Source organism: Streptopelia decaocto, assembly GCF_964273445.1.
Source record: "Streptopelia decaocto genome assembly, chromosome: 3".
Taxonomy (NCBI): Eukaryota; Metazoa; Chordata; class Aves; order Columbiformes; family Columbidae; genus Streptopelia; species Streptopelia decaocto.
Genome location: NC_138656.1, coordinates 19,446,565 through 19,460,243, shown reverse-complemented (window position 1 = coordinate 19,460,243; position 13,679 = coordinate 19,446,565). Strand labels below are relative to the sequence as shown.

Below are 13,679 nucleotides of genomic sequence, written 5' to 3'. Positions count from 1 at the left end.
TACATGGGCTACATATTGCACATAACTCACAATATATAATTAATAACTATACAATTATGGACAAGTATATAATTTATAATTATGGGATTTGTAATACATAAACTCATTTATTATATATGTGTAATACGAACACTTTGGAAATTTTATAATAAAACCTTTACTTTGTAAAGCCAGCTATGAGCTTCTCTGGGATTCTGGAGAGTACTTTTTAGTTGAATCTACACAACACAGTTAAAAGTCTCGTTTATAGCTTCGGCACAAACAATGTGTGAAAATGTTGCATATAAGCAAGCATTTCCAGAAGCAACATGCCTGGGCCTTATTGTTTTGCTCCTCAGACCGGAAAACTATTGTACCGCCAGCATCCTCAGCAGCTGCCCCGGCGAGAGCGATTCTGAGATACCGTCTTCCGGAGTCCTGATTCTCACAGTAGTTTTCTCTTAAGGTGCTGCAATTTACTCAGTTGGAGAACGTGCCACAGTGCAAGTGTCAAACAAAACACAACAATAAGAAGAAAGAAAAAAAAAAAAAGAAAATAAGAAAGAAAATAAAAATTAAACAAAAGGAAGGAAGAGAGAAAAAAGAAAGAAACCAGAAGGAGAGGGGAAAGGGGAGGGGAAAGGAGAGGGGAAAGGAAGGGAAGGGAAGGGGGAAGGGAAGGGGAAAGGGAAGAGGGAAGGGAAGGGGGAAGGGAAGAGGGGAAGGGAAGGGAAGGGAAGGGAAGGGAAGGGAAGGGAAGGGAAGGGAAGGGAAGGGAAGGGAAGGGAAGGGAAGGGAAGGGAAGGGAAGGGAAGGGAAGGGAAGGGAAGGGAAGGGAAGGGAAGGGAAGGGAAGGGAAGGGAAGGGAAGGGAAGGGAAGGGGAGGGGAGGGGAGGGGAGGGGAGGGGAGGGGAGGGGAGGGGAGGGGAGGGGAGGGGAGGGGAGGGGAGAGGAGAGGAGAGGAGAGGAGAGGAGAGGAGAGGAGAGGAGAGGAGAAGAGAAGAGAAGAGAAGAGAAGAGAAGAGAAGAGAAGAGAAGAGAAGAGAAGAGAAGAGAAGAGAAGAGAAGAGAAGAGAAGAGAAGAGAAGAGAAGAGAAGAGAAGAGAAGAGAAGAGAAGAGAAGAGAAGAGAAGAGAAGAGAAGAGAAGAGAAGAGAAGAGAAGAGAAGAGAAAGAGAAAAGGAAAGGAAAGGAAAAAGAAAAGAAAAGAAAAGAAAAGAAAAGAAAAGAAAAGAAAAGAAAAGAAAAGAAAAGAAAAGAAAAGAAAAGAAAAGAAAAGAAAAGAGAAGAAAGAAAAGAAAAAGAGGGAAAAGAGAAATGAAAAGAAAAGGGAAAGAAAAAAAGAAAGAAAATAAGAAAATTAGAAAGAAAAAGTAAAGGAAGAAAGAAAAAGAAGGAAGGAAAAAAGAATCAAGAAAGACAGACAAAGGAAGAGAAAAAGAAAAAATTAAGAAAAGCATTTCAGGCTTTTGATTTTTAAGCAAATTTTCTTCATTTTGTTACTTCTCCACACGTTTCTTCCCACCTCTCTTTATCCTATTGCAAAGTAGCCAGGCTTGCCTGCCATCACCACTGTTGGCAGAGGAGCAGAGCTGAGCTTTGCTGTTGGGCTCTGGGTCGGTGCAGCTTCACGTGGGGAGAAAAAGAAACCCGCTGCCATTTCTGCCACCTCCATGTCACGCTCAGGATATTCACACCACAAATGTACAGACTTGTTTCCTACACTTACAATATCAAGGGGCTTTGATTTTGGACCATCCATATGAGGCCTGGAAGCCCCACAAGTTAAAGTTGTTTTTGTTGTTTGTTTTTTGGGGTTTTTTTTATGCAACCTGTTACCTGTCAGTAGAAATACTCTTTTTTAGAGATGTTGTCAAAGAAACCACTGATGCCAAAACCATGGTGAGCTGCATCTTGTCTTCACCTTATGACCTCAGGGCTTGTTTTACTGCAGGATCATACAGATAGGGGGAAAAATTGGGACAAGGCAGACAGGAGGAATTCTACAGCAAATTATACATATTTTGCACAATATACAGCTAGTTTATTCACAACTGTGGTAACTTTACAGTCTAGTCTATACAATCTAATCTAGAATGTATTTGCTCGCTGTTACAGTGATACAGAACAAAATAATCTTTAAAAGTTAGGGGTAAAATTAACACATACACAGGTCATTAAGGAACAATCTTATTTTTGTTAATGAGAATAAGACCTTCACCTAACTTGCTGGCAGCTGGAGTTGTGCCTGTCGTGCTGGCAAAAAACAGAGGAGTATTGACCATCTCCCGTAGGACACCAGGGCTGTGGGCTACTCCACATCTCGCTGGTATTACTAAAATTTCACATTCCTTTGGAGTACATATTTCAACTGCTGTAGTTCATTACTGAGCTGGACACCAACAGCCCCCTCACCTGTCTACTTCATGTGCTTGCACTGAAGTCCTGCCTTGGTGGCTGGTTCCCCGTGGATATCAGCCACTATGGGCTGGGGGCTTGTTTGAGGGATGAGCAGCCCACAGGGAGTTCACAGCGTGAAAGAAAAAGGCATACTGAACTTATCCTGGTTTCTTCCTTTTCTTTCACTCAAAGTCGCTCCTCCCAGCCGTCCCCTTATGTTCTTCTCTGCTGAAACCCTCTGAAACGTGATGGAGGATGCAGAGAGTTCACATGCTTGCCTGTCCCATCTGCATGAGCACATCACCATGCTCCTTCCCAAAAGGACACCAAGCAGTGATGACCAAGTCCCCTCCACAGTTTTCAGCCAAACCAAACCCAAGGACTCTGCATGATCAGGTTGTTAACGGGGCTTTCATGAGACCAAGGGGGGTGGTTTGCAAGCCCTAACTGGTGGCTGGGGACTGGGGGAAGATGTCAGGATCCAGCTGGGCAGGTGTCTTCCCAGCATCTCAGCCAGCTCTTCCTCTTTTGTGCTTTCTGAGGCCCCTTTGAAAATCTTTCAGGGAGACAGAAGAAAGAAGAACAACTCTTATGCCACAGTTTACTTGTCCTGGTATCTTGACAACCCCAGGAATTGTTCTGACTTAAGAAATAAAGCCCAACAGGCTTTGATTCACTAGCTTGATAAATTATTTTTATCAAGTGCCTACACAAAGTTTCCTCTAAATTTTGTTTATTGAAATTGTAGCAGGAAATCGAGTCTGTTACAGCTTCAGTGGCCATCCCAGCTCTCCTTCTGAAGAGCTTTCGTTACTAATGCTTGCAGGAAAATGTCTGTCACTGGCTAAATCACACAGTTCAGTGCCTGCACAGTTTACCATTTATCTGAACCAGAACTAGATGGTTGCCTGATGTGCTCTTTGAAGCATCTACCCTGCATTTGAAGCATCTACCCCTGCATCTACTGCCCTCTCTCAATACATGTATTTCTTTTTCTTCTTTGAGGAAGCCATCTGAAAGGCACCTCAAGTGCAACCTGAGACAAACAGACATACAGGGGGACAATGCTGGGTAAACCTATTTTTCCACATTCTACCTGAAAATTAAGATATATTTGTTGTGCACATTTAACAAGATGATGACTGCAGCACTGTCTTGAGTTGAAAAGGCTGCCCTGTTCCAGTGTTGCTATTATTTCTCAGTGTTAAAGCAGCCTCACAGTTTGCTGTTATAAAATCTTTATCTGGGGGCAAGAGATGAGTGTTTTTGTGGTTTTATGTCCAACCCCAATGCTCTGCCATAGCCTGCAGGTCACACAAAGCAGCAGGTTGGCAGAGGGGTGTGCAAGTGAGCTACCCTTGTTCTTTGGCTCACTCCCAACATTAAAAAATCATCTGAAACAGTATTTTGCACATGTATGCACACAGCCAACCTGTAAACATTAGAGCTGGGAGAGTGGTTTTACTCCATTTACTGCCCTCTCGGACAGACTACCATGCAGCACTGTGAGAGTTCAAGGTAAATTATGGTTTTCTCAGCAAAAATCCTGAGTAGCGTGCTTCCACAGCAACCTCACGTAAGAAGAGCAGAAGATAACGCACTCAGAGGGCAAGAGATCATTTACTGGTACCGCTCCTGCATGTCAGAGCCCGAACTGTGAATGTGCGACTTCTGGCTTAAGTGCTGCAATTAAATCGGGGAAAGCAAACTATCAGCGTAGGTTCTGGCCTCTTCCACTAGGTGTGTATTAAACACATCATCATTAGCGTGCCAATTATCTGTGAGAAAAATGGCCTGTAAGGCCAGTCCCGGTCTTTTCCTAGAAGGAAAAAAAAATAAATGTGTTTTCCATGAACTTGCTCGACTTTGCCTATATCTCCCAGTATTCAACTTTTTTTGTTTTTTTTTCCTGTTTGCAGACTTCTAGTGGGTTCTTCAATAGAAGTACAAGCCACTGCTTCGCAGATGTAGGACTCTGAACAAAAGGCTTATGTTTCTTCATTCTCCTTTCTGTTTTTCTTGGAGTCACTGGCACATCACCCAAGGTTCATCAGCTGAGAATGGCATCATGATGCTATAGAATTATATGAGCCAGCGGCTGCCGAGGTGCAGCCCAGGACACGCTCCCCACCCCGGGCTCCTGGTGCACCCCTGAGCTCGCTGACAGAGCCAGAAGCCTGCAAGTGTCCCCCACTCCCTTGCCAGCAGTGGAGAACCCACATGGTGAACAAGGAAGGCTTTACTCAGAGTCCCCAGTTCCCCCCATACACCTTGGGTTGAGACGTACCTTTGCTAAGCAGCTTTCCTGGGCAGTCTCGTGAAAGAAAACAAGGTTGTGAGACAGCGAGATCAGGACAGAGGGAGAGCATGAGTGTACGTGTGTGTATGTGCGTGTGTGTTTGGGGACCCAGGGGTGTGTAATCTTTCTCAGGCGCATCTATGACCTTGTCCTGGCCTATTTAGATGTTGTTCATAAGCTCATGCCCTGCTTACTCAGTGAAACCAGGTCTGATTTACCAGAATCACAGAATTTTAGGGATTGGAATGGACCTCAAAAGATCATCTAGTTCAGTCTCCCCGCTGGAGCAGGAACACCCAGATGAGGTTACACAGGAAGGCGTCCAGGTGGGTTTTGAATGTCTCCAGAGAAGGAGACTCCACAACCCCCCTGGGCAGCCTGTTCCAGTGCTCTGGCAACCTCACAGTGAAGAAGTTTCTTCTCATATTTAAGTGGAACCTCCTGTGTTCCAGTTTGAACCCATCGCCCCTTGCCCTATCATTGGATGTCACCAAGAAGAGCCTGGCTCCATCCTCCTGACATTCACTCTTTATATACTTATAAACATTAATGAGGTCACCCCTCAGTCTCCTCCAAGCTAAAGAGCTCCAGCTCCCTCAGCCTTTCCTCATAAGGGAGATGCTCCACTCCCTTCATCATCTTTGTTGCCCTGCGCTGGACTCTCTCCAGCAGTTCCCTGTCCTTCTTGAACTGAGGGGCCCAGAACTGGACACAATATTCCAGATGTGGTCTCACCAGGGCAGAGTAGAGGGGGAGGAGAACCTCTCTGGACCTACTGACCACCCCCCTTCTAATACACCCCAGGATGCCATTGGCCTTCCTGGCCACAATGGCACAGTGCTGGCTCATGGTCATCCTGCTGTCCACCAGCACCCCCAGGTCCCTTTCCCCTGCGCTGCTCTCTAACAGGTTGTTCCTCAACTTATACTGGAACCTGGGAACAAGATATTGGTCTTAAACAGGCTGTGAAAGAGAAATCTTGAGGCTGAGGCTCTTCTCAGCCCAGCTGTTTCTCCCTCCCCACGCTTGTTCATGGGAAATAACCTACAGCGTAAGATCTTGATCTGACACAAATTTTTTGCGGTCTTTTCCTTGCCTGTTTTGTGACCTCTACCTGATGTTGTGTAGAGGCCTCCAAGTGCAAAGGCTGCTTTTGCTGTGCCACAGCACTGGTGTGTGATGAGCTGTATTACACTTCTGCAACATGAGTTTAATAAACCAAAATGCAAATATATTTCTGTACTGTTTAATGAGAGCAATTTCAAGCTGTGTTAATACAAAGTCCCAGTTTTTATCTGTGATGTCAGCATTGTGAGATTTACTATTTTCACATAGGTTAATTCACGCACAAAGATGCTGAGAATAGATTGAGTTTGTGCTTACTGGATTCACCATCAGCTTCCATGTAACGCGAAAAGCTGGGAAAGCTGCTTTAGCTGGTAAATTGGAGGAACTAATTGGATACACTCTTATCGGGTAACAGTGTCCAGTTCTGTGCATGACACTTTGAAGAAGCAGCTGAATTTTAATCTGGAGAGAGTTCATAAAACCAGGACCCCAAGGGAGTGGATCTCACCAGACGCTGCGGGTGATGCACAAATCAAAAGCTACAGTATAAACGCACAAGTACATGCTTTTTCTGAAAGCCCAGGAGATTCTGAGGGCGCTAATGGAGTAAGTTGCTGTGAACTCAATGCAAAAATCCCAGCCACCATTAATGTCCCCATGAAGCAGCCCTGAGACTGCTCTGACCTACATCGCTCTCACCAGCCCCACTCCAGCTGCAATTAAGCAGAGACGCGACCGCACAGCCCTCGGCTCTCGCAGCGCCAACAGCCGATGGATGCAGCATCATTAGCAGGTCTGGCAGCCCACAGAGAAATAATTACGTGCATTATGAAGCAGCGACAGCGATGACAGGCTCAGAAGGCGGTCCCATAATCAAATGAACATATAGATAAGAACAATAATAGTATACGGCAACTCAGAGGAAAACAACAAGCAGGTTATTGAAATATGCTTCAAGGACTAGAAAAATCAGCTCGGACAGGAGGGAATCAAACTGGCATTTCTTTTGACTCAAGTTCGACCTCAGCTATAATCTATACATTCATGGTTAGGGCCAATTCAGACTACCAACATATATCCCCCACCCATCACCACTTCAGCTAGATCACTTCAGACCTCAGCTATGAAATAGCATCCCAAAAACATTCCAAAGTGATTTTTTTCTTTAAACCATTTTATGTTGCTCAGTAAAAGATGTAGAAATCATTCTGATCAAGCCTTAGACCCAAAGGGCAGAATGATAATTTAAATCTTGATTTCCCCCCTCCCCCTAGTTGTCATGAGTCACTGGGTCTGTATGAATTATGGCACATTGAAATGTATACTTCATAAGAGATTTGAAAGCATTGTTAGTCTTGGGAAACATTTTAACATACTGGAAGATACATATGAAAAACCAAGTAACACCCTGTGCTGGTTTGACTGAAAATGGGTTAATTTTCTTCATGCAGTTAGAAACCTTTCTTTTTCATAGCTAGCACGGCCATTATTTGGACTTAGTTTGAGAACAAGCAGATAACACCCCAGAGTTAATGTTTTCAATTGCTCTGGTCTGAGAGCCAAGGACACTCTGAGAGTTCTGCCCACAGGTGTGAGGTATCAAGGAAGCGGGGCAGAAATGGGGCAGAGCTTGACTGACATTCAGACTGATCAATGAGAGCATTCCATCCCATTAGTGTCATGCTAATTATTTAAGGAGAGTTGGGACCTTACGGTTGGCTCCTCCAATCTCTCTGTCTCTCTTGCTCTCTGGGTCGTCCCTGCTCTTGCTATTGAGCTGGGGGAGTTTTGGTCCAGGACATTTAGTCCGGCTTTTGCTGTTTTGCAGAGGCCTTTGGCTTCCTGCCTTTTTCCTCTCTTTCCTATATCTGGGATCATCTTCGGGACCAGGTGTGGCTTGCTGGGACTGGCTGCTCAGCGTTTTCATGAGGAATTGCCTTGAGTATCATTTATTTCTATTTGAAATATATATTTACTAATAGTGTATTAGCATTTTGTTATATTGTTAAACTGTGTTTCTCTCAATCTAAGCTTCTCCCTTCTCTTTTGATTCTCTCATCTATGTGTGGGAGGGAAGGGGGTCAGTGAGCAGCTGTCGTGGTTGCATTGCTAGCTTGGGTTAAACCATGACACAGCCCTTTAACTTTACACCTGCAACCTCATCAGCTGCACTTGGTAGTAAGTTGCACAGGTTTTGATTTTGGGGTGAGATACAGCATTTTATGCTAAATCCTGATGCATGTCAGTTTTCAGCGTATCCATTCACAGTGGATACTTCTAGACAGAAATGCAGGAAACCAACATCAGCTCTTACAGTACTGATCTTAGGAAAAAATGAACAGAAAATAGCGGCGTCCCTGCAGACTTCCTGGGTGCAGGTATCCCTGGAGTCCTCTGGAGCTATGTGGACATTTACTGCTTTCTTACCCCCCTTCTCCAAAATAAGCAGCACACACTTCAATGTCACGTATTTGAATTCCTACAGTTCCAACAGCCAAGGCAGGATCTTCCCAGCAATGGGGCTTTTTCTACTCCTAAGTATTGAGCAATTTAATAAATTAAATTAAATTTTTAAAAATCTCTGGTTTGAGTTCAGTAAAGTTGGATAAAATTCAGCTCATTCCCTATCAGCATGTCTGGAAGCTCTAGATGGATTGCGGGAGCCTGGATGCAGGACAGGTGCACAGCTAACCCATGTATGGGCAACCGCTATACATCCAGGACTCCCGCGCCCATTCCGCACCTCGGTTGCTGTGCTGCATGAAGTCACAGCCTCTTCCACAGGACCCGGACTAAGAAGGAGGATTTTACTACTCAAAGCAGAAGAGATGGTGAACAAGAAAACAGCGATTCGGGTTCAGTGATTGTTCACGTAAAGCCCCCGTTTAAGATTGCAGGTGGAGCCAGACCCAACACGGAGACGAGCCCTTCCCAGGATAAAATGTGTTTGCTGGGGGCTCCTGAGCAGACTCCCGCTCTCAGGACGTGGTGCAAAGGCTTGCAGTACTGTTTCCAACTTCATTTGGCTCTTGCTTGTCCTTAGGACAAGCTGGTAGCATCTGAAAGGTGGGGAGGAAATGGCCAGCATTTTTTTTTCTTTTTTCTTTTCTCTTTTTTTTGGTGCTATGTCAGCTGAAAGCTTTTCACAGCGCACGGAACTGGCCATCCCAGCAGCTGTGCGGTTTCTGTGCGTCAGATCGTTTCCTGTGCACGGCCACAGCTCGCTAATTTCTCCACCTTAGTGCCGAAGTGCTCACCCTGAGCGCTTGTTTTATATCAAAAACAGATGGAGCTTCAGTAAGATGTCAGGAAGTGAACAGCAAGACAGTACAGCAGGATCATTTAGGTCAACGTTAAGGTCCTTTATGACTTTTGTTATTCTGTTCCAAAACAGATCCCATTGAAATATTCCCAAAGCATAATATACTGTGTCAGAACATCAGTCCTATTGAGTTGCCTCAATAAAAACTCCGGACGCTACTTCGGATCAAATGCCACTCTATTAAAATAGTCTGAGTGGTGCTGGGTTCATGCTCTTGCAGCTCTGAAAAATAACACAGGAAACAGTTTCACTTGTAAAGCACCAAGATCGAGCACAATAGGTTTCACAAAGCTTCCTCAGTTCTTTGCTGTATAATTTCTCTATTGTTTCCTGCTGTAGAGAACGTTACACATATGAATGGCTCTTGCAACTCCGCAAATAAAAGGTAAAGAGTATTTTTATTATGCCTTTGATTTGTACCCCAGCAGTACATTTACTTGCCAAATTATGATGCAGTAGAGCAGTACGCCCATCCGGCTAATTTAGTCTTTAATTTCTACAATTATCAAATATATGTGTTTAAAAAGCATGTACTATGTTCTTCCACTTGACATGTGAAATTCAGATGACCCTGGATCTTCTCTGGTGGGGAGCCTTGAAGGAGAATAAAGGAGAGGTTTGCTTGTTTAGTTTAAATCACTGAATATTTGTCTAAAAGTGACTTCTTTAAGCATTTAAAATTACCTGAGTCCCAATTGCTGAAATACAATTCCCTGAACTTGCATGGTATTCACAGTTTTCACAGCAACTAATTCAAGACTGATTTGCATTACATCCACTCTGTCTTGCATGCATCCACATCAATGACTTAAGTTAAGCTCTGAGAGACTGCAGACATATGGATGAGCACCAGGGAGATGCCAACACATGCAGCTGGAGATGTGCTCGGTATTCTTCAGGTACCTGTTTTGCCTGCATTGCTCCTTTCTGAGGATGTATTGCTTGCTTTGACAACGTCTCAGTGGAAAATACTGGAACTACCTGGCCTGACTAGGGCAACACATTCACATAGTTCAGCCATTTTTCATCTGTGCCAGACCTCAAAGAAAGGCGGCTTCTGCAGGGCTGAGATGTTTGATTCAGGGAAAGCAAATCCTTAAAATAAATAAGTAAATGAAAATCCGTGAGTTTATTCCATGACATTTAAAGTATAGAATTACACTTGTAAAGTGGATTACAGGGAAATTCCAGCGGGAAAAAAACGTGAGGAGTGCCATGTCCAATTTCTGGCTGAAACCAGGGTCAGCTGTAAGGTCAAGCCTGCTCACTCAGAGCTTTAAACGTCCTTGGTATGGCATTTTAAATAGGTCAATAAAACATTATTTAGTGCCTGCAGTAATGCCCAGCTATCCCACCTATTATCACAGAAAACGCTGCAGTTGTAAACCTTGCCAGCAGATGCCACTATAGTAAAGTTGTTATAAAATACATGGAAGTCGCAATGAAGACCTTTATTCCTTGGTATGTCTTAGTTCCTACTCAGCAGCTTCACAGAATTACTTAAATCAGAAGCTGGCCATTGGAATAAAATCCCCCAAATGCTGCACCACCACCATCCCTCCCATGGCACTGAGTTTTCTTGGGTTTAGCACAGAAAGACACCCCCAGCATTGCAAAGCTTGATGCAAGCAGAAAGGCTAGACATGTCAGGCACCAATCAGCACGTTTAATCCACCCTGGCAGATGCTGAGGTGGACAAGGAGGGGCACAACAGAAACTTCTAGAAACAGCCAGAGCTGGAGAACCCTGCCTGCGGTTTGTGCTGCCCGAATCCTCAGGGAGCTGCTGGTGCTCAGGCAGCCTGATGCATCTCAGCTCCTTCCATAAGGAGAGGACTAGAAAAGGGCTTGGGTTTCAGTTTTGGTTTTTTTGCTGTTGCATTTTGGAAGTTTGACTATAAACTGTTGCTTCTTGATACAAGAGACCTGGCTGGGCTCAGGCATCAGAAGGCAGCAATCAGTGGGCACCAGCAGCCTTGTCTGGGGAAGATCAGGCTCCACCTCAGCTGGAGTATTTTCTTGGTCGGGCCTCTGTCTTTCAGTCTCTGAACACCCTCACACTTTTCAGAGAAGGTCAGAGCAGCGCTATTGCCAGTAAACTGGCCAGACAATACACATCTGTCCTTTAAGAGGCTGTGGGGAAGCAGTGGAAGAACCCATCTGCTTTTCTTGGCCTACATCAGCTAGAGATGGTTCCTCCATGATAGCAGAAGCCCAGCTGCAGACCCACTCCTGCCTGCTGCCAGCTGGGCAGCCTGAGAAGCCTGATAAGGCTCAAAATGCCGTGCTGGAACTTGACAGCAGTGGCCTATGACTTATCCAAGGAGCAGCTTGGCGCATCAGCAAGGCAGAGACACCACACCCCAACCTCCCACAGCCACCTAGTCATCTTGTCTTTATTTATTTAAATGAAACTTATGGTTACAAAGGTGCCATAAAGGAGGCGGGAGGGAATTTATGTACGGTTGGTCATGTAGTATAAGAAAGGTTGAATGATATGGAGTGGTACCTTCAAATCACAGAACAATTTTGATGTATCACTGCTTCTGAGCGCTGTTGTGGTGGGCACAAGAAGGCAAGAAAACAAGTTTATAATGGCTTTACTCAGAAGGGGGAATAGGACCAAGGCAGACATTTAAACAAAAAACACGGCATCCACACAGTTCCCGGACATCCTATGAACTAAGGGATCCCATAGCTTCTGAAAGAGATGGAGAAGGTTGCTGGAGAAAAGCCCTCTCCTCCTTGGAGGAGAGACAGAGAAGTCTCCCCAGGGCTTTCAGGCTTCTCAGCAGGGAATTTCTCCACTCACAATGCCCTCAAGAAAGGAGGTGCATCCATGAGTCCACCCCTTGTTCAATGAGTCTCTCTTTCTCTGTGATCTCACTGATCCGAGGCTGGATGATAGAAACCTATCTACAATAGCACCCAAACCACCAGCTGCACTGGTGGGAAATGGAACAAATTCCTTGGGAGAAAAATAGCCAAAAGGAAGAGGCCCTTGGGCAACTATGGCCCCGATGGCCTCATATTGCCAAGCCACAGCCTGAGAAGAAGCCTTCATGCTCTGGAGATGGCCATTCTCTCCATTGCCTATTATCTAGGCTGAGCAGTTTAGAGTTGAAGGTCTAACTTGTGAAAATAGACACGGTGCCAATCACTCCTGAAGATGTAGGTTTCCTTTAGGGCTATCAGCACTATTCTCGGGAATTAATGCTCCTGATCTTCTCCTGTTCCCAAGAGGCAGGGATTTCTTCCAGCCACACATGGGACCACCACTCCTGAGGTGCTTCTCTGTTTCTCTGTGGACAGAGCAGACTTTCAGGGAGACTGCAGAGGGCATCTGTTCTGCAGCAAGGTGTGGAGGATGCACTAGCTCCCCAACACACACCACTGTGTATTAGCACCAACATTCCGCTAAACAAGTAATATTTCCAGGCTCCTATCAGCAACAACTCTAGCTTTACTAACTCCCCAGAGCCTTTTCCTTACCAGCCTCAAACTCCACCAGCCACGGGATGGTACCACCCGTATGTCTTGATTCTGAACACATTGGTGGGATTAGCAGCTCTCCACGAGGCAATTTTCTATGAACTTGGATTAACTGTATGCTTACAGTACACAAGCCTGTTGCCTCATGTCAGGAAATAACATAAACCGCAGAACCAAGGTTTCCTTCTCCCTTTTATTCTTGCAATTTCAGTGGGAGGTTTTTGGGTCAGCTCTTCGAAATACAGTGGTGTCACTGTTGGATTTTTTTTAGAAGGCTTTTTTTTTACTGGTTGAGTATTTGAAGGATGATTATTTTTTGCCTATCAGAAAATTCTACCTGAACATAACACCAAGGGCTGAGATCAAGAGCCACTCAGTCACTGCAGTAAAATAAAAGAGATAAAGGAATCCTTCAATATAATTACTTAGAAGAATACATGCACTTGAGTAAAAACATCACTAATTTGCACCAACTGCACAGGTGACAGAACTGAAGCAACAGATACAGACCTTTTCTCCTTTCTCCCCACAGACTACTGGTGTTTGATGGTACTCTACCATCATCACTTGACATTTTAACTCCTCCTTTTGTAACACAACCTAGTGTTTGTGCATGCTCAATATAAATTTTGGGCCACAGGCAATGCAGACTAAACACACCAACTATGTCTTACTGCCCAGAAACACAAAGTCTGCTCATCTGCAGCTCTTCCGCTCTTGCAAAAAGCGGAAGCCATTGTAATTGTGGGCTTAAGTTAAGTAAGAGTTAAGATTTATGGATGAAAAGCCCATCAAGAATTAAATTGCTTTGCTAGACTAATAAAATAGCAGATGATGACTTAATGAGAGGAATGACCACAGGTTTCTTGTGGTGTTCCCTATATAATTTGCCAGGAATATTTAACACATGAAAAACTTCTTTTAAAAAGTCAAATATTGCAGCCCTCAAATAAGAAAAGCTTCAGCTTTGCATGAGAACTAAAGAGACTTCTGTAATCCATTTCAGGATTTCACCCTGTGAAATAATTTTAAAACTTAGGTAACTTTAAACTTTAAATTATTTATTAAAATTATTTTAAATTAAGATATTTCTTAATAATCCAGGTCTTCATTGCATCTGA

General features: G+C 44.3%; 1 long non-coding RNA gene across 1 annotated transcript; it reads right to left on the bottom strand.

The window, feature by feature from the left end:
- Window positions 1-11,276: 11,276 nt before the first annotated feature.
- On the bottom strand, window positions 11,277-12,654 carry LOC309437758. Its single transcript, XR_014183614.1, has 3 exons — window positions 12,559-12,654; window positions 12,200-12,368; window positions 11,277-11,619 (listed from the first exon to the last, which is right to left on the bottom strand). It is a non-coding gene; the product is annotated as an uncharacterized lncRNA (long non-coding RNA).
- Window positions 12,655-13,679: the final 1,025 nt, after the last annotated feature.